At 37.2% G+C, this 22,545-nt stretch overlaps 2 long non-coding RNA genes across 3 annotated transcripts; both read right to left on the bottom strand.

The window, feature by feature from the left end:
• Positions 1–14,035: 14,035 nt before the first annotated feature.
• LOC121525127 lies at positions 14,036–17,320 on the bottom strand. 2 transcript variants are annotated; one of them, XR_005993200.1, is made up of 5 exons: positions 17,020–17,320; positions 16,854–16,935; positions 16,723–16,776; positions 15,510–16,209; positions 14,036–14,184 (listed from the first exon to the last, which is right to left on the bottom strand). It is a non-coding gene; the product is annotated as an uncharacterized LOC121525127 (long non-coding RNA). The 2 variants fall into 2 exon arrangements; XR_005993199.1 differs by lacking the exon at positions 14,036–14,184 and having other exon boundaries at positions 15,177–16,209.
• Positions 17,321–19,900: 2,580 nt separating this feature from the next.
• On the bottom strand, positions 19,901–20,919 carry LOC121525131. The gene is made up of 4 exons (XR_005993203.1): positions 20,789–20,919; positions 20,623–20,704; positions 20,492–20,545; positions 19,901–19,981 (listed from the first exon to the last, which is right to left on the bottom strand). It is a non-coding gene; the product is annotated as an uncharacterized LOC121525131 (long non-coding RNA).
• Positions 20,920–22,545: the final 1,626 nt, after the last annotated feature.

Genomic DNA, 22,545 nt, shown 5'->3' with positions numbered 1-22,545 from the left:
AGGGATTTTGAGTGTCATCGCTGCGAGTAATGGAGAGGCTGAAACAAAGGGACAACTGAGCATCTGAAACACCGATGCAGCAGCAGAGAGAGAGAGAGGCCTACGCCGGTTAATTAGCAGAAGTAGTCTTGGATAAGCCGTTAATGAGAGGAGGACTGGACCGGATCTGCTGTGGAGTTTTTATCTTTTCGGGACCAGTCCAAATAAACCAGGATGGTTGGATTTACTGCTTTATTGGAGGTTACAGTTATATCATCATGAGGACTGATATTAGCAACTGACGGTAAGACTCATTTTTTATTTGAAATGTAAAGTTGTAAAGCAGCGTCCACTTAAGAGAGCACTTTTGTTATGTGTTTGGATACTTCGTTGTTGTCGGTGGAGGATGGTATTTTGCTGATGTAAGCTACAAAGAACTTAGCGGCCAATGAGCTAACAGGCTAACGGTGCTAATGTGACGCTAACTGTTGTTTATAAGTTTAATGTGGGCGTATATTGTGTAACTGACTGCGTGTGTCAGGAAAAGCGCGCAGCCTTTATTTTGAGACTTTAACCCACTTGCACAAAAAAATAAGAGAAAGTCTTTGTGCAGTCGTTTTTAGTGTCTAATCACGTGTCTACTAGTTTTTAATAATGGGGTAATAATTAGTCAGGTTTACTGTTGGCTTGGTTTCTACTGTCTCGGTTTTGGGTCAGGTCTGGAAATAAAAACGTGTCCTCTCTCCCGTTTAGCGCAGACTTGTGTATCAATGTATCACAGAATATCAGATTTATGCGTTTTGCTGCTGTTAATGCAGCAAAATAATGTTAAAGCAAATGTCCAGTAGTTGTTCTAAATGGCTGGAATTCTTGAGGACTGCTGGTCATTTTGACCAGGGACAAAAAAGTCTAGCGGAAACGCTGATTTGGGGTATCCAGAATTTAAACTAAATATTTAGGGATTCTGAAGTGTCCAGAGGTTTTTTTTTCACTCTTTTGTTGATCAATTCATGTAGTGAGTTCATGTTATATTCAGTTTCCACTGTGAATTGTTGTATCGCTGGTGTCTTTTGAGTCCATTTACATTTATGGATATAATATTTTCCATACAATACAATTAAACTTAATATAAAATTGTCTGACAGTTGTCATTTCCATTGTCATAAAAAATAAAGCATCCTTGTCTTTTAAGTGAACTCTGACTTACATAGTAGGGGCAGGGGGGACATGTCCCCTGCACTTTTTAAAAAGGCAGTTTTGGTCCCCTGCAGTTTTTACCATCCAAAAACAATGTTACGCTATATTAAATGGAGACAGGTTGAGCACTAGGACCAAGCGGAAAACGGCTGCTCAAGCTGAAGCCTGTTTCCCTTTGTACCGCCCACTGGCCCACAAGCTCATTGGCTCTGCCGTTTCTTGCTAAGGTGTGATTGGCCGTCCCCGCTGGTTGTAAACAGCTCCTGGACTATAGCACATGAGCACACCGGTGTTCAGCTAGTTGGCCATGAGTCCACGTTCATCTGCCGCTGTAAGTTGTTAACATGTTGGGCATTTGTTCTGCCTGGGTCACGTCAGCTAGACGGATTTAAATATCAGAGGTTTCCTTTACATTAACATTGAATGTGTGTCTGAGTGCGTGTGTATGTGTGTTTGGTAAATAGGCGCAGCCAGGTGGCAAGATTTCGAAAAAACAGAAAACTGGATATAAGAGACTTCTTTAGAAGTCAAAGTGTAAGTTACTCAGAGGAACACATTACACCACAAACTCCTTCCCCTCATCCATCAGAAACTCAGACTCTCTCCCCTCCTATTATTATTATTATTATTATTCGTAATAGTATTACTTGTATTTTTTAAATATTCTATTATTTAACTTTATGATAAACGTATGTATTGCAATTTATATGTTCATATTATGTAATTGTTTTATTCTTGTAAAGTGTCTTTGAGTTTTATTGAAAGAGCTGACAAAATGTATTATTATTGTTATTATTATTATTATTATTATTATTATTATTATTATTACTGTAGAGCCTCAACAACACAGAGATTTTAAAAAAGTGTATATTTAAAGCCAAAGAGATACACTTTTTGATTTTTTTCTCATGTATTTGTGTTTTGAAAGGAAGCCACTGTTTAAAACACTAACAATGAAAGTTTGTGAGAAAAATAAAATAAAACCTTGGATTACAAATGTGATTTTATACATCCATATTGTTTGTGAATAAATTAGACATAATAATTGAGAAACTGAGTTTTTTATTCAGACTATACCATTAAAATCAATGATTGTTGCATCCCAAATTGTCCCACTGTTCATATGTCATCCATCAATATATTTTTGTCAGGTGACAGATAATAGAAATCCAGAAGAAGATACAGGAGGAAGTAGAGCAAGAGAGGCTGGAGGAGATGGAGGAGGTAGAGGAGGAGAGACTGGAGGAGATGGAGGAGGAGAGGCTGGAGGAGATGGAGGAGGTAGAGGAGGAGAGACTGGAGGAGATGGAGGAGGTAGAGGAGGAGATGGAGGAGGAGAGACTGGAGGAGATGGAGGAGGTAGAGGAGGAGATGGAGGAGGTAGAGGAGGAGAGACTGAAGGAGATGGAGGAGGTAGAGGAGGAGATGGAGGAGGAGAGACTGGAGGAGATGGAGGAGGTAGAGGAGGAGATGGAGGAGGAGAGACTGGAGGAGATGGAGGAAGAGAGGCTGGAGGCTCACAGGTGAGGTTGAAAGAATAAAGATATGTTAGTCATGAGATTGAGCATTGTGACAAATGTTAGGGTGATGATGATCTTATTTTTATATCTTATTATAGCTTATTATAGCTTATTTTTACTCAAAAATTAGGTATAATTTTATGTAAATGAGGTCTGTTGACCACACCCCCCATACTCAAACCAGTTGTGCCCCCCCCACCTCTGAAATCAAAATTTCGTCCATGGAAGTAACATAGTTTACATGACTAACAACAATAAGAAGGGAGCAGCAGGATCTACGTAGACGCCTCATTGGCTGTGTTTGCCCGCTGCTGAGATACGTCAGCGTGTCCGCCATATTGCAAGAGGCAAGACCGCCTCACAAGCATGTAGAAGTATACGAGGGAAGTTGAGATTTTCTCAAAAAGAAGCACTCGTGTTCACATAAAACAGATTGTGATGAATGGTTTTAGGACTCAGTGGTCTGTATTCATGTATGTAGTAATAACGGCATCCACTGAGAGCAAAACATGAACGAGCTCTGTGAAATAAAAATATATCAACTGACAGTAAGCAACAGTAAAATGTGTTAAATCAACAGCAGCATTTGTAAAACGCCCGTCAGTGTTTCTACGTGTCTGCATGTGAATGGACAGTGATAAGCTAAATTTATTAGTGCTGCTGATGGTACAGAGGGTGAAAATGTAGTCAGTTCAGTTGATCTGGATAATGCTACAGCAGGATAATATACTGTATGTCTGTTCATTAAATCTATCTATCTATCTATCTATCTATCTATCTGTCTGTCTGTCTGTCTGTCTGTCTATTTATGAGATAGCTCTGAAACCAACAATAAGACCTCTGAGGTTCAGATCAGTTCAGTGGTCCATACGGGATTATCTTTACACCACTAATGATTAACAGTATCAAAGACTTTGGAAAGGTCAATAAACAGAGCTGCACAGTGTTTCCTGTTATCAAGGCTGCTATAATGTCATTTAAAACAAGAGTGGCAGCAGTGACAGTGCTGTGTTTGTGTCTAAAACCAGACTGGTGTCAACTTACGGTTTTTCTCAGTGGCTTTGGTGCATTTCTCACATCACTATCTACATTTGCACAAAAGTTAATGCATTTCTTAAAACAATTAGTACAAACTACAAAACCTAGTTAATGACCTACAAAAGCGTGTCACTTGCTCAAAATGGATGGTTCATTCCTCAAAAGCAAGTATCCGTGTCAATGAAAGTGTCAGTGTCATCAAGATGACAAGTCCTGACACCATTGTTTATGAACAAGATAGTCAAATGGCTTTGTCATGTTTTCATTATGACACTTTACTCTGTAAGAGTTTTCCAAAGCAAAAATGTCGGATCTTGGTGACATTACCTGAAAATGCTCAAGAAAGCACTATATACTATTTAAAGAGCCATCTGAAAACTACAGTAAAGTTACATATTACTGTATTTAGTGAGGTAACTGAGTACAAGACACTGAATATGTATGTTTGACATGTTTACTGCATATGCTCTTTGCAATTCTAGTTTGTTCACAGCAATGTGCAAAAGAAAAAATACACCCTTATTTACAGCATCCAAACTCCCTTTGGGTAGAGCTGTGCACAACTGTAAACAATACTGCAGTACATATTGGAACTGAACATACAACATACTCAGTACTGTAAATCATTCATGCACATCCAGACGTTCCTGTCTGTATGGCCACATATTTTCATCTACATCACAGCCAATATCATCTCTTGCAATGCAGCGAGGAAAGTATCTCCTGGAGTGGCGAGTCCACCCTCTGCAGGAGGGTTCATGGGATTCAGCTCTGGGTGACTGTGGAGAAGTAGCTTATCACTGGTTGCAACTAATGCTTCACACATCCCTTCTCATCAGTGAAAGCTGAGGTTTACCTCAGAGCAATTGTTCAGTTTTCAGAGACATTTTCAGGGAAAGAAAAAAAGATTTTAAACAGTGTATAAAATTTGCTAGACAGATTTTGACAACTGGTTCAACATTTTTGTATGTAATGACTCAAGCAATGAAATGAGGACTATTCATTTTATAGGGAATGACTATTCATATTTTACAAGTATAGTTCATTCTGACTGACATGGCATAAGCGAATGATAATGTCACAAAACAGCAGAGAGCTGTTTGAAAGCAAGTGATGCATGTCCAAAAGCATTCGCAATTTGTTGGAAGGAATGAGAAGCTGCTGCTATGATGTGCACAAATGACTCAGTGTTGTGGAGGTTGAACTAACTGTTGTGCAAATGTTAATAGTGATGTGAGAAATGCACCAAAGCCACTGAGAAAAAGTGTAAAACAGAGCAGTCTAAAAGAAATGATTTCAGTTTCTCATTTATTAAAGATTCAAATATTTCTGCAGGACACGACAGTTTATAAATAGAGGAGAGTTTCTAGTTTTCACTCTGTGGTTTTGAAGGGTGCATGCTTATCAGCAACAGAGTTCAATGATTTACTAAAGAGGTTCAGAGCTGCGCCAACATCTGTGATTTTAGTGGTATCATGAAGGTCACGTCTAAAATGATGTTTGCTCACTGACATGTTTGAAATTGTGACTAGGACAGTCTCTGTTTAATTTTGTATTTAGAATAGAAGTGATGGGACAGCGATCACTGAGACCAAGCTCAAATCCTCCAGAGTCAGTTATTCTGTCAGCTCTGTTTGTGAACATTAAACCAATCAGGGCTGACTTTAGGAGGTCTATTTGAATAAATCTGGAACATTTATTTGTAGATTTGGGGGATTTGATTCAAATTTTTGGAGGAATGAGCTTTTAAACTTTCTGGTGTTTTTATTAAAAATTGAGAAATGTATTTGGAAATTTTTAAGAATCTGATTTGATTTTTTTGAGGGGGCGGGGTCTATTTTAGTGAATTTTATATAAATGTTGGACATATATCTGTAGATTTTGGGATTTTTTTTATTTTGGGGGGTTTAAGCTTTAAAACTTTTATGTATCATGGAATTTTGAAAACTGATTTGATTTGATTCAAATTCTTTGGGAAAATTTGCCTTGAGATTTTTATGTGTTTTCATGAATATTCTAGAAATAAATGTTTACATTTTTAGGACATTGATTAGAATGTTTTAGGGAAATTTGCTATATTTTATTTCCTATATATTTCCGATATTTCTGAGTACTTTTATGAAAAATTTTAACATTTATTTGGAGATACTGGGTGATTAGATTTGACTTTCTGGTGGGATTATTTTTTAAAAATTTCTGTTATTTTCAAGAAAATTTAAGAAATTTTATTTGTAAATTTTGGGGGAAATTGTTCTGTAAAATTTACTTTGAGATATTTAAGCGTTTTCCTGAACATTTTTGGAATATATTTGTAATTTTCTGAGATGTTGATTTGAATTTTTTGGGAAATTTGCTTTTTTTATAGTTATTTGACAATTTTATTTGTCAGTTTTTAGGAATTTAATTTCAGATGTTTGGGAAAATTTGCTTTGAGATATTTAGGTGTTTTCATGAATATTTGGGGATTTAATTGTAAATTTTAACTAATAGGTCTGAATGTTTTGGTGATTTTTTTTTAAATTTTTGAGTATTTTATGAAAATTATTAACAAATACTTGTAGATTTTGGGAGATTTGATTTAAATATCTTGGGGTATTTTCTTTAAACCTTTTGGGTATTTTCATGAAAATGGAAAATTTATTTTTAAATTTGGGGGAATTTGATTTGAATTTTTTAATTGTAATTATTTGGGAGTTTGATTTGAGATTCAGATTAAAATGTAATATATACTACTGCAATTTTAAATCCACAGAAGGTTCATTCTCTCTTTGACCTGAAATGTGTTTGAAATACCAGTTTAATGATTATTTTAGTCAAGGGTTTTATTCTCTACACATCCTGCAAACATTCAAGTGTCAACAATTTTCTAGAACAATTTGTAGAAATTCCTACTTTCCTGTTTTTGTAAATGTTTGTCTTCTTAAAACTAAGAAAGACAAAAATCATCTCTCCCTTCAATGCAGTTCATACCAAATTTACAATATGAGAGAAAACAATCGCATTGAGATATTTTTTTTTAATTGTTGAGAATTGTTGAGATTCTTCATAGTCATAATAACCAAAAATGACAATGTGGTCAGAAGCGTAAATCAGCGTTTTATTGGTGAGAATACATCCCATATGTTCATTCAACAATATATGAGTCATAATCCACCATCATGTCATCATGCAGTGACATGATGGACAATTTCAACTGTACAGTGGGTCACATCATTGACAGTATGGCCCCCATAAAAACTACATGAATGAAGCAAACACCAAAGGCTCCTTGGAGAAATGGGGAAAGGCTGAGGATGCTAAAAAGATCTCCATTCAGAAGTCTCCAAACATACACTTAGCAGCTACAATAAAGAAATGAAAGTGCTGAGACAGCAGCACATCTCAGAAATCATCCATGAAAAGTCAAATAATAGCCGCTACCTGTTCTCTACAGGTGATCAATGGATCAATCCCCCCAGATCAACCCCCACTGACTTCTTCTCTTCAAACAAGTGTCATGAATTTGCCACAAACTTCTTGTAAAAAATGAGCAGCATGAAATCTAACAGCCTACAATTACAACACAGCAATTGTGAGCTTTTCTGTTTGTGGCTTAGTAAACATGTCCATCATAGATCCATCATAGATTTGTTGACTGTAAACCATGAAAGGAAAGTTTCTGTAGTCAAATATCAGAAGTGACTGGATCAAATGCCATCATAACATCATGTTTGTTTAGTTTGGTTCCACGCTCACAGAGATCTTCTCTGGGAGAATCTGCAGTGAGGAGTTAGACCAATTATAAAAGAATGGAAGCATCCTGTCAGTGAAAGTGTGTGTGAAGGAGTGTATGAGTGTGTTAGTATCAGGATCAAAGAACGACAGCTCTCCTCTGTTACAGTCCAGATTCACTTGGATCCTCTTTGGTTTTGTCTGCACTGAGAGAACAGTGTCTGGAAGTGATGGTGTTTGTGTTCTGTATTCACCATCATGGAACCGTACTGCCCAAACTCTAGACCATATGTTTCCCTTCCTCTCAGCAGACTCTGCAAACACTCCCAGGATCCAGATTTTACTGTCTCTGACCTCGACGTCCCAGCTGTGAGACCCTGAGTTAAAGCCCTCAGAGCCCAGGACAGAGCAGTAACTATAAGTCCTCTCTGGATTATCAGGAAGCTGCTGCTCCTCTCCTCCTCCTTCTCTCACAGTGGTCAGATCATCAGACAGGATGAGTTCTGGATGAGCAGTGTTTGGGTCTAGAATGACAGGCGTGTAGGAGACACTCTCTCAGTGGAGGTGGTTATGCTGTGGAGCAGAGAACACAGTCAAATCCATTCCTCTGACATTCAAACAGGAACCAGTGGCTGTTTCAGAAGAGAATGGTAACACTGATTCAACAATAAATGAGTCTAAGGCTCCTGAATCTCTCAGTATCTTCACTTTTATTTTTTATCACATCCTAGTACTGAAACATGACAAAAATGCCCCATAACCAGGATCAATCTTTTCTGTGACTGACTCTGCATGTGAGGGTTTTGTGTGAGCCTGAACTGCAGCTATAGCACGAGCTCTCTCTTCACTACAAAAAGACACGGCTGCTCCAGCTGGCTTTGTTTGTGGCAGAAACCCAACTTTAACTTTTTCATTAAGACACATTTCTCTAGTGACCCTTGCCTAAACAATAGTTACAGACACGGTTGGAGTCTAATTTTCCCTGTGAGTTATGATTCGGCCTTTCTGACCAGAATGTACTGGAGGACATCCCCACATTTCTCTCCCTGCAGCTTTGATTTGCATGACTCCTCTCAAACAAATTTTGATGAGTCAATGCAAACTCGTCTGCTGGCTTCTGCTTCTGAAACTTTGCCAACCTTCTGCTCATTTAAGTAGGTAGTGATTTGGTAAGACATTTTTGAACTGCTCTAACAAAATTTACTCCTGCAGATCCTCCAAAGACTCAACATGAGAAGAAGAACACCATCGAATGAAATGTGTAACCAAGACACAAACAAACTCAGTGTAGGACTGTTTGCCTTTTCTAAGAGACCTGAATCTCTGTCGATATTCTTCTGGGACTAGCTCATACGCTCTAAGCACAGCAGCTTTAACTAGCTGATAGCTAGAACTATCACTAACACTCAAGGCTGAAAAAGTCTTCTAGGTCTTACCGGTGAGCACACATTGAAGTAAAAGGGTCTGTTTGATATCAGACCAACCTCTGGCCTCAGCTAAACAACACAAAGAAAATGTCAGGACCCTTTTCATGAAACCTGGGCACTAATTTCTGATTTAAAGCAACATCAAATAAATGATGCTGAGCCAGTGGTGTTTGGTGTGTCAGACTGAAGCTTTCCCTCACTCATGACGTCCAGCTTGTACTTCTCTAACTTGTGTTTAGCCTGTACATGTAGCTCAACTTCATGAATATGTGCTTCTACTCTTAACTTCTCTAATTCAAGAGCATTTTGGTGTTCCTGCTGCATCTGAAGCAGAAGCATCTGTTTGCTCAAATGTCAAACCATCCCCGAGCCCGCTCAGAACAGGAGCTGAAAGTGACACTTTACTCAACACACCTGCACTGGGAAACCTTACATTAGAACCACACCTCATCTCTGCAGGTGCACTGCACTTTGATTTTGGATAGACAAAACTTTTTTTTCTCCACTAGGTGTCCCTTAATGTTTCAAGCATTTCATTTTTGTTTAACTTTTAGAAAAACTCAATGCAATAAAGATCAGCTACTCTCAAAAGCGGGTCCTTTTTGTAAGAGTCAAGCAACTCTTCACTGGAACACTGAATAAACTCTCAGGGGTCATCAGGTACATTTGCACAAGGGCCAGATTTAGTCTTGACAGAGTCTCTGGGAGCCGGACTTCCAAATAAAGAAAAATTAAATCAATATTTTGTTCTGATTAATGTATTATTTTATTATTATTTGTATTTTCTTTCAAAAACACAGGACAGTTTTAGTCATTAACAGTGAGATCTATCCTGATGTATAATATCGTAGACCAGGAGACAGGCCTGCCCACAGAACTGGAATTGGAGAGAATGGAACCTCAACAGTTGTGATTTAGCACCAATTATGAACTCATGTTTCACACTTTTCACTACTTCACTGCTTCATTCTGCCATTTCTGCAACATTTTGTGCCACTTTTAACTCATTTTTGCCACTTCTTGCTATTTTATCACTCTTTAACCCTCTTTCATGCCTTTTCACTGCTTTGCCATTGGCTATTTTTGCACCATTTTGCTACTTTTAACCAATTTTTGATACTTTGGCCCTTTTGTGCCTCTTTAACCCAATTGTTTGCCATCCTTTAACTCCTTTCAACCACTTTTCTTGCCTGTCTTATCCCTTTTATTCCGCTCTTATATCCATTTTTGTAACTTTATGTCTATTCTGTCCACTTTTCATTCCTTTTTTCACCATTTTTGCCACTTTTAAACCATTTTTGTTATACTATTAGCCACTTTATTCCTGTAACACTAATAGTCTGCCACATTTTAACCTCTTTTCACCACATTTCCTGCAAGTTTTTGTCCCTTTGTTCCACTCCACAACCCATTTGGATGCTTATTGCCCATTTTTGCCACTCTTTAACCACTTTTCACCACTTTATTTGGACATTTTTGCCAGTTTTAACAAATTTTTAAAATATTTACTAATAATGGATGACGAGTGCATTTTTGTAAAGACAGATCAAATGTGAAGTCATTCTAAAACTGTTTGAATATTTATCACTTTTGGGGTGGATTTACCAGCTGTAGACATTTAAAGCCAAAAGATACTCTTAAAGCCACAACGTTTTCTTGCTTTTCTGAATTTAATGATCTTCTGGGGTCAGACAGGAAGCTTTCGGAGGCCTGATTTGGCCCCCGGGCCACCAGTTGATGATCAGTGTTATAGAGTATACCCACCATCAGTGTTGTTCAAGTCCACACCTAAAGTTTAGTTCACCAGCCTAAATGATCCTGTTGACATTCATGGTTCACGATTTTAGGGAAAAGATTGAACTTTTCCACATCCATCATTATAAATGTAAATATTCTCATCTGTGTAATAAATATGCTGATGAACTATGGATTTACATAATATTTAAACAAACCAATGAAGTTTTCTAAAAAAGAAAAAAAAAAAAAAAGCCTTGACACCCTCTAACACACTTTAATTTGGTCCTGCTCACAAACTACACAATATACACTGTCCCACACATAAATAATATGATAGATAATAGAAATAAGTCAGAACATGAAAACAAGAAGGGCGATACATTTCTTCTCCTCTTATAAAAATGTAAAAAATGAGAATTCTTCCTCTGGGACATGCAGACAAAAAAAGCTTTCACACCATCTTAAACATCCATGCTCCTCCAGCTCTTTCAGGGCTGTTCAAAAACTGAAATAACATCCGATTTAAAAAAAAAAAACAAAAAAAAAAGAGCATCCGTCCATTCTGAGTGAGTGTTCAGCATTGTTGCAGTAAAATGCAGCAAGATATACAAATAAAATCTCCACTCTGTTCATGTTTGCTCTACAACATAAAATACAAATTAGTGTCTGCAAGAGACATTTTCTCCACAGAGAGCAACAAAGATCTGTTAGAACATGAAAGAAAAAAAAAACTGTAATGACCCACAGAAGGGCTTTACATTTCTTTTCCTCTTAGTGCAATGGACAAATGACAATAAAATGAAAATAATTCCTAAAGGCCAAATGCAGAAACATCCTCCTGAGCCATCCCTCTAACAGAGCAGTTTATTTCGAGAGTGGACCCTGGGACTGCACATCTCGGACCTGATTCCCATGAACAGGTGCTGAATCATCTCAAAAGTATATTTCAAGTCTTTTGGATAGTCAACATTCAGCACGTACAGCAGACCCATCAGGTTCACAAAAGCGTTGGGTACATCACACAGATGATGCATGACAATCTTTTCCTCGATGACGATGGCAACATCGTTGTAGGAAACTGGAAGGGGCTCCTTCACATCTTCAACGGCCAAAAGGATTCCAATCACCATTCCCTTCATGATGTCCTCCACAAGATCTGTTGGCTTCATGTAAAAACAAACAAAAAACACAAAGGCAGTCCTTCAGATGTGCTTTGCCATATAGTGTATACACACAGAGGATGCATGAAATGACATGTTTAACCCTGCCCATTGTGGACTAGTTTTTGTATCATTGAGAAACATTTTGCTGCTTACCTCACACCTCTTCATCAATGTAGAAGGATTTTCCTTCATGTACCATGGCAGTCCCTGCAAAGCTGCTGCTCTCTTCCTTTGGTTTGATGTCTGCAAAACAGGATATGTAAATTCAGTTGATATCAGAACTCAGAAGATTTTTGTCAACCCTCAAATGACAGAAACTGAGCTTTCAGTTCAAGAGAGGTAACTTAAACTCTGACCATCTCACTGGCAGGTTTTATTCAACAAACCCAGAGTTTCTCTCCATCTCCTCCATCTTTAAGAGCCAGCTATGTTGTTTCATTTTCTTATTCATTCAGTCTGTATCAAAGTGCCTATCCAAGCACATTAATTAGAGGAGGTTTACTGTCTGTCATAATCTAAATCCTAGTCCCTTCTCCTCAGTTGGGTTGCACAATTAATGTGGACCACAACTACAACAAATATGCACTTACATCCTTGTTGAGACTCTCCATTAAGGATGTCAATTCTTGTGCCTGCTCGAAGCACTTCAACCGGAATACCTGAAGTTTATGCAGAAGGCTGTCCAGACCCTCACAGAACTTATTGATGTCCATCGACATGAGCCTGGTGAATTCCTTGATGATCTATGTGGAGAAGTAACATTACAGTTGTAGTGCAAGTTAAAAGTCACCTAAACATTCGCATTTTAGTACTACAGCTGACGTGTGGTCAGATACAGTTTGAAACAGGTTTTCCCAAAAATTGTCAACAGTACTGAGGTGATGTTTCTTCCTCTTATGTGCACGAGAAGTACTGTACACACTGGACTGAAAACTACAGTCTTTAAAGAGACATTTAACAGTTTCCTTATTGTGTATGTGTATTTTTAAATGTGCAAAATACTGTGTATCACTACAGGTCTCTGAAAAATTGCACAGTTCACAATTTAACCTTGTGGTCACCTGCTTTGTACAGGCTTGACTATAGTCTCAAGTTAAATGTTTTTTCAGAGATGATTCTGTCTTGAAGGAGCACACACAGTCAGGGCCGTAACAAGGATTTGACAAATACCGAGGTCAGAATTTGGTGGTCCAAGGGCAGCGTTGACATACAGTGTATAAAAACTGTCACTAAATTGAATTAGTGGAGGCCAATTGAATTTCAACTGAACCATTTATTGAAGATGAAGATGAAAGGATGGATGAATGGGTGGATGGATGGATGATTTTCTTTACAAACAGATATATCAAATCAAAACATTGCCACGCACATATCACGATTAAATTAAAGCTAACAGGGATCAACTTAAATTAATTTATGCATCCAATATGTTACACAAGGAGTGAGGAATTGCTTCAGCTTCCTGCTGAACAAACATAAATTAGTGCACTGTGTCAAAATAGATTATTCTTTTTAAACTTAGGTAGGAAAAGTACTCACTCATATGTGTCCTTTAAAGTAGACAAACAATTCTAAGTCTCTAGATCTTCTTTGTGGTTTCAGTGGTCAAACAAACTTCTACCTTTGGTGAAAGTGACAAACATAATTAAAAGGATGCACTTATTTGCTAAACAAAGGAAAAAGTGGAATAATTCAACAAACTTACTTAAGTGCTGTGGCAGCATGGACAGAGCAGGCTCAAGGACCAAAGGGAGGCCGATAACCACACCCATCTCTTAAATAACCTCTTGAGGCTCCTCCTCCCTGCTCTGCCATGATTGTCTCAGTAGGACTGAGGATTTGAGATTTTTAACACAGTGCTTTACAAATCTATTAGACCTCCACCCAAAGTAAGGTTTGTGCCACAGCTGCCCTAAATTAACAGCATTGGTAATTACAAACATCATTTTGTATGTTTCTGCAATGGTTAATACACCAATATGTAGAAGCTCTTTAACCCAAATGATATTTTTAATGCTAAAATAGAATTATTATTGTTATCCATGAATTTTCAAAATTTACTGATTTACAAGAAAACTGAAAAAATAGTAAAGCACATTAATATTTCTTGATTAATATGTCAAATTATAGTTATTTACTTGCATTCCTGAAGAGAAAAATGAGTTTTAGTGGTTGAATGTTATGCTTGATTCATTTCTGACTTCAGAGAAGCCCAGTGAGCCGGTTCAAATTTGGGTGAATTCCTGTTCAAAATGGTAAAACATTTTTATTTTTAATTTTTAGTTTAAAACAAGTTTTTGAAAGATTTCTAAAATATTTATGTTTTCTCATTTTTATGACAGGTGGTCTAATAAATTTGTTATGCACTGTAAAAGGAGATGGGGGCAGCCAGTCAGCATCCACGAAGACACACTGAAATTACATGAATGAAATGGGTTATTGCAGGCCTGTACACCATCAGATATTTCTTTTTATATGGTGTGTGTGTGTGTCTTGGGGGTAACTGTGGTTTTGATTAATCCACTTGTTGTTCAGAGGGCTGTACTTCTCATCATCATTTAGCTTTTTATTTTTGTACCTGGCAGGAACCAATTCATTTAAATAATTCAAGTACTAAATAGTGAGAACTCAAATACAAACAGCACAAGAGTAAAAGTAAAATTTAGGTAATACAATGATACTATTACTCTTAAAGTTGGTATGTTGTTAAATTTAGGCTATATAACAGGGGTCATCAAGAACATTTGCACAAGGGCCAGATTTAGTCCCGACAGAAACTCTGGGGGCCGGACTTTCAAATAAACAAAACCTGAATCAATATTTTGGGTTTGATTGAAATATTGTTGTATGTACTGTTTTATCCCCTTTGTGACAATTTTATCCATTTTTGACACTTTTGAACCTCTTTTGTTACTTTCTTACAACCATTTTTGCAACTTTAAAATCAATTTTTGCCACTTCTATTTGCCAATTTTTGCAAGCTACTGCTTGCCTCTGTACCACATTTTTTGCCATTCTTTAACCCATTTAAACTTTTTCTGCATGTTTTATCCCCATTTTGCCACTTCTATTTTTTGCCACTTTTAAACACTTTTCATTACTTTATTGCACTATTTTTGTCATTTGCAACCATTTTTTGATAATCTTTGTCCTTGTTTTCTCTTTTACCAATTTTTGCCACATTTTAACCTCTTTTCACCACTTTTTTTCTGTCAATTCTTGTCCCTTTTGCCCATTTAGCCACTTATCACCTATTTTGCTACTCTCTAACCCCTTTTCCCCATTTTGTCTGGTCATTTTTGCAACTCTTCTGCCAACCTTAACCCTTTACAAAAAAAAATCTACTAATTATGACAGTAAATTTCAGTAAAACAGATCAAATGTTGAGTCATTCTAAAGTTATTTCAGTATTGTTTGTGGGATGGATTTAACAGCTGCAGACATTTAAAGCCAAGGGATACTCTTAAAACCAGAAGATCTTCTTTTCCTCCTTTTCTGAATGTAATGATCTTCAGGGGCCGGATAGGAAGCTTTGGGGGGCCTGATATGGCCCCCGGGCCGCCAGTTGATGATCAGTGCTATATAAGTTCCATTATGACTGCCATAGAAAACCTCTGTGGTCATTACATTGTTTGAACTTGATCAGAGGACAGTATTGTTTGTTTAACATCATATATGGTACAAGGATAATCCTGTCCTGGGTGGGAACTGTGGGCAGCACTTGACTTCTCACTCACCACTTTTCTTTCTTTTTCTCCCCCTCTCATCCTCTTCCTGTCCAGTTATTTTCCCAAAGGGGAGCAAGGTTTGGGTAAATTTCTTCATCTCTGGTGATAAAAATCACCCGACGACACAGCACGGAGAAACATAAATGCTGTCCACAGCGCTATTATACCGACAGCGTTAATATTCATTTCATTCAAGTGAAACCAACGTCAGTTACGTGACGTCAATATATGTATAATTAAATGTAAAGTGAACTTCCATTGCGTTACCTTGGCTGGACTCTGTTGTAGCGGTCTATACATTAGAAATCAGTACTAATCTGGTGGATTTTTGGGGCAGACCACCTTCAAACCACTGTGATGACCAAAGATCGTGTAGTTACGAGAGGATGATCTACCGCACAGTGATGTAGAGGCGCAAGTGATGTCCAACACAAAGTATATTTGCCATCAGTTATATCACCTTCTTTTTGTCTCTTGAAAAAAATACCGAGGACATGACCTCAGTGTCCTCAATGGTAGTTACGGCCATGCACACAGTCTGCATAGACACAAGGAAGAGGACAGTTCCTTGCCTGATGACAGTGCTTCAGTTTATAATGGACAATTAGTGTGTGTTTGTTTGGCGAGGAGAAACTGCAACACTTGCAGGACCACTTCGTTGAGGGGGAGTTGCCCCAAACAGCACGGCCTGCACTGAAGTGAAGTAACCCTGTACAGAAAAAAGAAAGAAAAAAACATATACAACTATTATCAGCACAAACCACACTAAGTTCAGTTTCCTTATTGTGTATGTGTATTTTTAAATGTGCAAAATACTGTGTATCACTACAGGTCTCTGAAAAATTGCACAGTTCACAATTTAACCTTGTGGTCACCTGCTTTGTACAGGCTTGACTATAGTCTCAAGTTAAATGTTTTTTCAGAGATGATTCTGTCTTGAAGGAGCACACACAGTCAGGGCCGTAACAAGGATTTGACAAATACCGAGGTCAAAATTTGGTGGTCCAAGGGCAGCGTTGACATACAGTGTATAAAAACTGTCACTAAATTGAATTAGTGGAGGCCAATTGAATTTCAACTGAACCATTTATTGAAGATGAAGATGAAAGGATGGATGAATGGGTGGATGGATGGATGATTTTCTTTACAAACAGATATATCAAATCAAAACATTGCCACGCACATATCACGATTAAATTAAAGCTAACAGGGATCAACTTACATTAATTTATGCATCCAATATGTTACACAAGGAGTGAGGAATTGCTTCAGCTTCCTGCTGAACAAACATAAATTAGTGCACTGTGTCAAAATAGATTATTCTTTTTAAACTTAGGTAGGAAAAGTACTCACTCATATGTGTCCTTTAAAGTAGACAAACAATTCTAAGTCTCTAGATCTTCTTTGTGGTTTCAGTGGTCAAACAAACTTCTACCTTTGGTGAAAGTGACAAACATAATTAAAAGGATGCACTTATTTGCTAAACAAAGGAAAAAGTGGAATAATTCAACAAACTTACTTAAGTGCTGTGGCAGCATGGACAGAGCAGGCTCAAGGACCAAAGGGAGGCCGATAACCACACCCATCTCTTAAATAACCTCTTGAGGCTCCTCCTCCCTGCTCTGCCATGATTGTCTCAGTAGGACTGAGGATTTGAGATTTTTAACACGGTGCTTTACAAATCTATTAGACCTCCACCCAAAGTAAGGTTTGTGCCACAGCTGCCCTAAATTAACAGCATTGGTAATTACAAACATCATTTTGTATGTTTCTGCAATGGTTAATACACCAATATGTAGAAGCTCTTTAACCCAAATGATATTTTTAATGCTAAAATAGAATTATTATTGTTATCCATGAATTTTCAAAATTTACTGATTTACAAGAAAACTGAAAAAATAGTAAAGCACATTAATATTTCTTGATTAATATGTCAAATTATAGTTATTTACTTGCATTCCTGAAGAGAAAAATGAGTTTTAGTGGTTGAATGTTATGCTTGATTCATTTCTGACTTCAGAGAAGCCCAGTGAGCCGGTTCAAATTTGGGTGAATTCCTGTTCAAAATGGTAAAACATTTTTATTTTTAATTTTTAGTTTAAAACAAGTTTTTGAAAGATTTCTAAAATATTTATGTTTTCTCATTTTTATGACAGGTGGTCTAATAAATTTGTTATGCACTGTAAAAGGAGATGGGGGCAGCCAGTCAGCATCCACGAAGACACACTGAAATTACATGAATGAAATGGGTTATTGCAGGCCTGTACACCATCAGATATTTCTTTTTATATGGTGTGTGTGTGTGTCTTGGGGGTAACTGTGGTTTTGATTAATCCACTTGTTTGTTCAGAGGGCTGTACTTCTCATCATCATTTAGCTTTTTATTTTTGTACCTGGCAGGAACCAATTCATTTAAATAATTCAAGTACTAAATAGTGAGAACTCAAATACAAACAGCACAAGAGTAAAAGTAAAATTTAGGTAATACAATGATACTATTACTCTTAAAGTTGGTATGTTGTTAAATTTAGGCTATATAACAGGGGTCATCAAGAACATTTGCACAAGGGCCAGATTTAGTCCCGACAGAAACTCTGGGGGCCGGACTTTCAAATAAACAAAACCTGAATCAATATTTTGGGTTTGATTGAAATATTGTTGTAGTAGTATTTGTATTTTCTTTCAAAATGCAGGACATTTTTGGGAATTAGCAGTGAGATCTATCACTATTATCTACGTATAATGCAGCAGGCCACAAGGAGCCTGACAACAGAACAGGCCCCTGAAAATCCCAGAGAATGGGCCCTCTACAATTGTGATTTAGTACTGGTTTTTTCGTTCATTTTTGACACTTTTAACCCCTTTGTGCCTCTTTAACAAGTTTTCTTGCATGTTTTATCCCCTTTGTGACAATTTTATCCATTTTTGACACTTTTGAACCTCTTTTGTTACTTTCTTACAACCATTTTTGCAACTTTAAAATCAATTTTTGCCACTTCTATTTGCCAATTTTTGCAAGCTACTGCTTGCCTCTGTACCACATTTTTTGCCATTCTTTAACCCATTTAAACTTTTTCTGCATGTTTTATCCCCATTTTGCCACTTTTCTTCTATTTTTTGCCACTTTTAAACACTTTTCATTACTTTATTGCACTATTTTTGTCATTTGCAACCATTTTTTGATAATCTTTGTCCTTGTTTTCTCTTTTACCAATTTTTGCCACATTTTAACCTCTTTTCACCACTTTTTTTCTGTCAATTCTTGTCCCTTTTGCCCATTTAGCCACTTATCACCTATTTTGCTACTCTCTAACCCCTTTTCCCCATTTTGTCTGGTCATTTTGCAACTCTTCTGCCAACCTTAACCCTTTACAAAAAAAAATCTACTAATTATGACAGTAAATTTCAGTAAAACAGATCAAATGTTGAGTCATTCTAAAGTTATTTCAGTATTGTTTGTGGGATGGATTTAACAGCTGCAGACATTTAAAGCCAAGGGATACTCTTAAAACCAGAAGATCTTCTTTTCCTCCTTTTCTGAATGTAATGATCTTCAGGGGCCGGATAGGAAGCTTTGGGGGGCCTGATATGGCCCCCGGGCCGCCAGTTGATGATCAGTGCTATATAAGTTCCATTATGACTGCCATAGAAAACCTCTGTGGTCATTACATTGTTTGAACTTGATCAGAGGACAGTATTGTTTGTTTAACATCAGTGTGTATATGGTACAAGGATAATCCTGTCCTTGGTGGGAACTGTGGGCAGCACTTGACTTCTCACTCACCACTTTTCTTTCTTTTTCTCCCCCTCTCATCCTCTTCCTGTCCAGTTATTTTCCCAAAGGGGAGCAAGGTTTGGGTAAATTTCTTCATCTCTGGTGATAAAAATCACCCGACGACACAGCACGGAGAAACATAAATGCTGTCCACAGCGCTATTATACCGACAGCGTTAATATTCATTTCATTCAAGTGAAACCAACGTCAGTTACGTGACGTCAATATATGTATAATTAAATGTAAAGTGAACTTCCATTGCGTTACCTTGGCTGGACTCTGTTGTAGCGGTCTATACATTAGAAATCAGTACTAATCTGGTGGATTTTTGGGGCAGACCACCTTCAAACCACTGTGATGACCAAAGATCGTGTAGTTACGAGAGGATGATCTACCGCACAGTGATGTAGAGGCGCAAGTGATGTCCAACACAAAGTATATTTGCCATCAGTTATATCACCTTCTTTTTGTCTCTTGAAAAAAATACCGAGGACATGACCTCAGTGTCCTCAATGGTAGTTACGGCCATGCACACAGTCTGCATAGACACAAGGAAGAGGACAGTTCCTTGCCTGATGACAGTGCTTCAGTTTATAATGGACAATTAGTGTGTGTTTGTTTGGCGAGAAACTGCAACACTTGCAGGACCACTTCGTTGAGGGGGAGTTGCCCCAAACAGCACGGCCTGCACTGAAGTGAAGTAACCCTGTACAGAAAAAAGAAAGAAAAAAACATATACAACTATTATCAGCACAAACCACACTAAGTTCAGTTTCCTTATTGTGTATGTGTATTTTTAAATGTGCAAAATACTGTGTATCACTACAGGTCTCTGAAAAATTGCACAGTTCACAATTTAACCTTGTGGTCACCTGCTTTGTACAGGCTTGACTATAGTCTCAAGTTAAATGTTTTTCAGAGATGATTCTGTCTTGAAGGAGCACACACAGTCAGGGCAGAATAAGGATTTGACAAATACCGAGGTCAAAATTTGGTGGTCCAAGGGCAGCGTTGACATACAGTGTATAAAAACTGTCACTAAATTGAATTAGTGGAGGCCAATTGAATTTCAACTGAACCATTTATTGAAGATGAAGATGAAAGGATGGATGAATGGGTGGATGGATGGATGATTTTCTTTACAAACAGATATATCAAATCAAAACATTGCCACGCACATATCACGATTAAATTAAAGCTAACAGGATCAACTTACATTAATTTATGCATCCAATATGTTACACAAGGAGTGAGGAATTGCTTCAGCTTCCTGCTGAACAAACATAAATTAGTGCACTGTGTCAAAATAGATTATTCTTTTTAAACTTAGGTAGGAAAAGTACTCACTCATATGTGTCCTTTAAAGTAGACAAACAATTCTAAGTCTCTAGATCTTCTTTGTGGTTTCAGTGGTCAAACAAACTTCTACCTTTGGTGAAAGTGACAAACATAATTAAAAGGATGCACTTATTTGCTAAACAAAGGAAAAAGTGGAATAATTCAACAAACTTACTTAAGTGCTGTGGCAGCATGGACAGAGCAGGCTCAAGGACCAAAGGGAGGCCGATAACCACACCCATCTCTTAAATAACCTCTTGAGGCTCCTCCTCCCTGCTCTGCCATGATTGTCTCAGTAGGACTGAGGATTTGAGATTTTAACACGGTGCTTTACAAATCTATTAGACCTCCACCCAAAGTAAGGTTTGTGCCACAGCTGCCCTAAATTAACAGCATTGGTAATTACAAACATCATTTTGTATGTTTCTGCAATGGTTAATACACCAATATGTAGAAGCTCTTTAACCCAAATGATATTTTTAATGCTAAAATAGAATTATTATTGTTATCCATGAATTTTCAAAATTTACTGATTTACAAGAAAACTGAAAAATAGTAAAGCACATTAATATTTCTTGATTAATATGTCAAATTATAGTTATTTACTTGCATTCCTGAAGAGAAAAATGAGTTTTAGTGGTTGAATGTTATGCTTGATTCATTTCTGACTTCAGAGAAGCCCAGTGAGCCGGTTCAAATTTGGGTGAATTCCTGTTCAAAATGGTAAAACATTTTTATTTTTAATTTTTAGTTTAAAACAAGTTTTTGAAAGATTTCTAAAATATTTATGTTTTCTCATTTTTATGACAGGTGGTCTAATAAATTTGTTATGCACTGTAAAAGGAGATGGGGGCAGCCAGTCAGCATCCACGAAGACACACTGAAATTACATGAATGAAATGGGTTATTGCAGGCCTGTACACCATCAGATATTTCTTTTTATATGGTGTGTGTGTGTGTCTTGGGGGTAACTGTGGTTTTGATTAATCCACTTGTTTGTTCAGAGGGCTGTACTTCTCATCATCATTTAGCTTTTTATTTTTGTACCTGGCAGGAACCAATTCATTTAAATAATTCAAGTACTAAATAGTGAGAACTCAAATACAAACAGCACAAGAGTAAAAGTAAAATTTAGGTAATACAATGATACTATTACTCTTAAAGTTGGTATGTTGTTAAATTTAGGCTATATAACAGGGGTCATCAAGAACATTTGCACAAGGGCCAGATTTAGTCCCGACAGAAACTCTGGGGGCCGGACTTTCAAATAAACAAAACCTGAATCAATATTTTGGGTTTGATTGAAATATTGTTGTAGTAGTATTTGTATTTTCTTTCAAAATGCAGGACATTTTTGGGAATTAGCAGTGAGATCTATCACTATTATCTACGTATAATGCAGCAGGCCACAAGGAGCCTGACAACAGAACAGGCCCCTGAAAATCCCAGAGAATGGGCCCTCTACAATTGTGATTTAGTACTGGTTTTTTCGTTCATTTTTGACACTTTTAACCCCTTTGTGCCTCTTTAACAAGTTTTCTTGCATGTTTTATCCCCTTTGTGACAATTTTATCCATTTTTGACACTTTTGAACCTCTTTTGTTACTTTCTTACAACCATTTTTGCAACTTTAAAATCAATTTTTGCCACTTCTATTTGCCAATTTTTGCAAGCTACTGCTTGCCTCTGTACCACATTTTTTGCCATTCTTTAACCCATTTAAACTTTTTCTGCATGTTTTATCCCCATTTTGCCACTTTTCTTCTATTTTTTGCCACTTTTAAACACTTTTCATTACTTTATTGCACTATTTTTGTCATTTGCAACCATTTTTTGATAATCTTTGTCCTTGTTTTCTCTTTTACCAATTTTTGCCACATTTTAACCTCTTTTCACCACTTTTTTTCTGTCAATTCTTGTCCCTTTTGCCCA

The sequence above is a fragment of the Cheilinus undulatus genome, linkage group 17 (genome assembly GCF_018320785.1).
Source record: "Cheilinus undulatus linkage group 17, ASM1832078v1, whole genome shotgun sequence".
In the NCBI taxonomy this organism is placed as follows: domain Eukaryota; kingdom Metazoa; phylum Chordata; class Actinopteri; order Labriformes; family Labridae; genus Cheilinus; species Cheilinus undulatus.
Note: the sequence above shows the minus strand (reverse complement) of the source record. Positions and strands in the feature narration are given on the sequence as shown.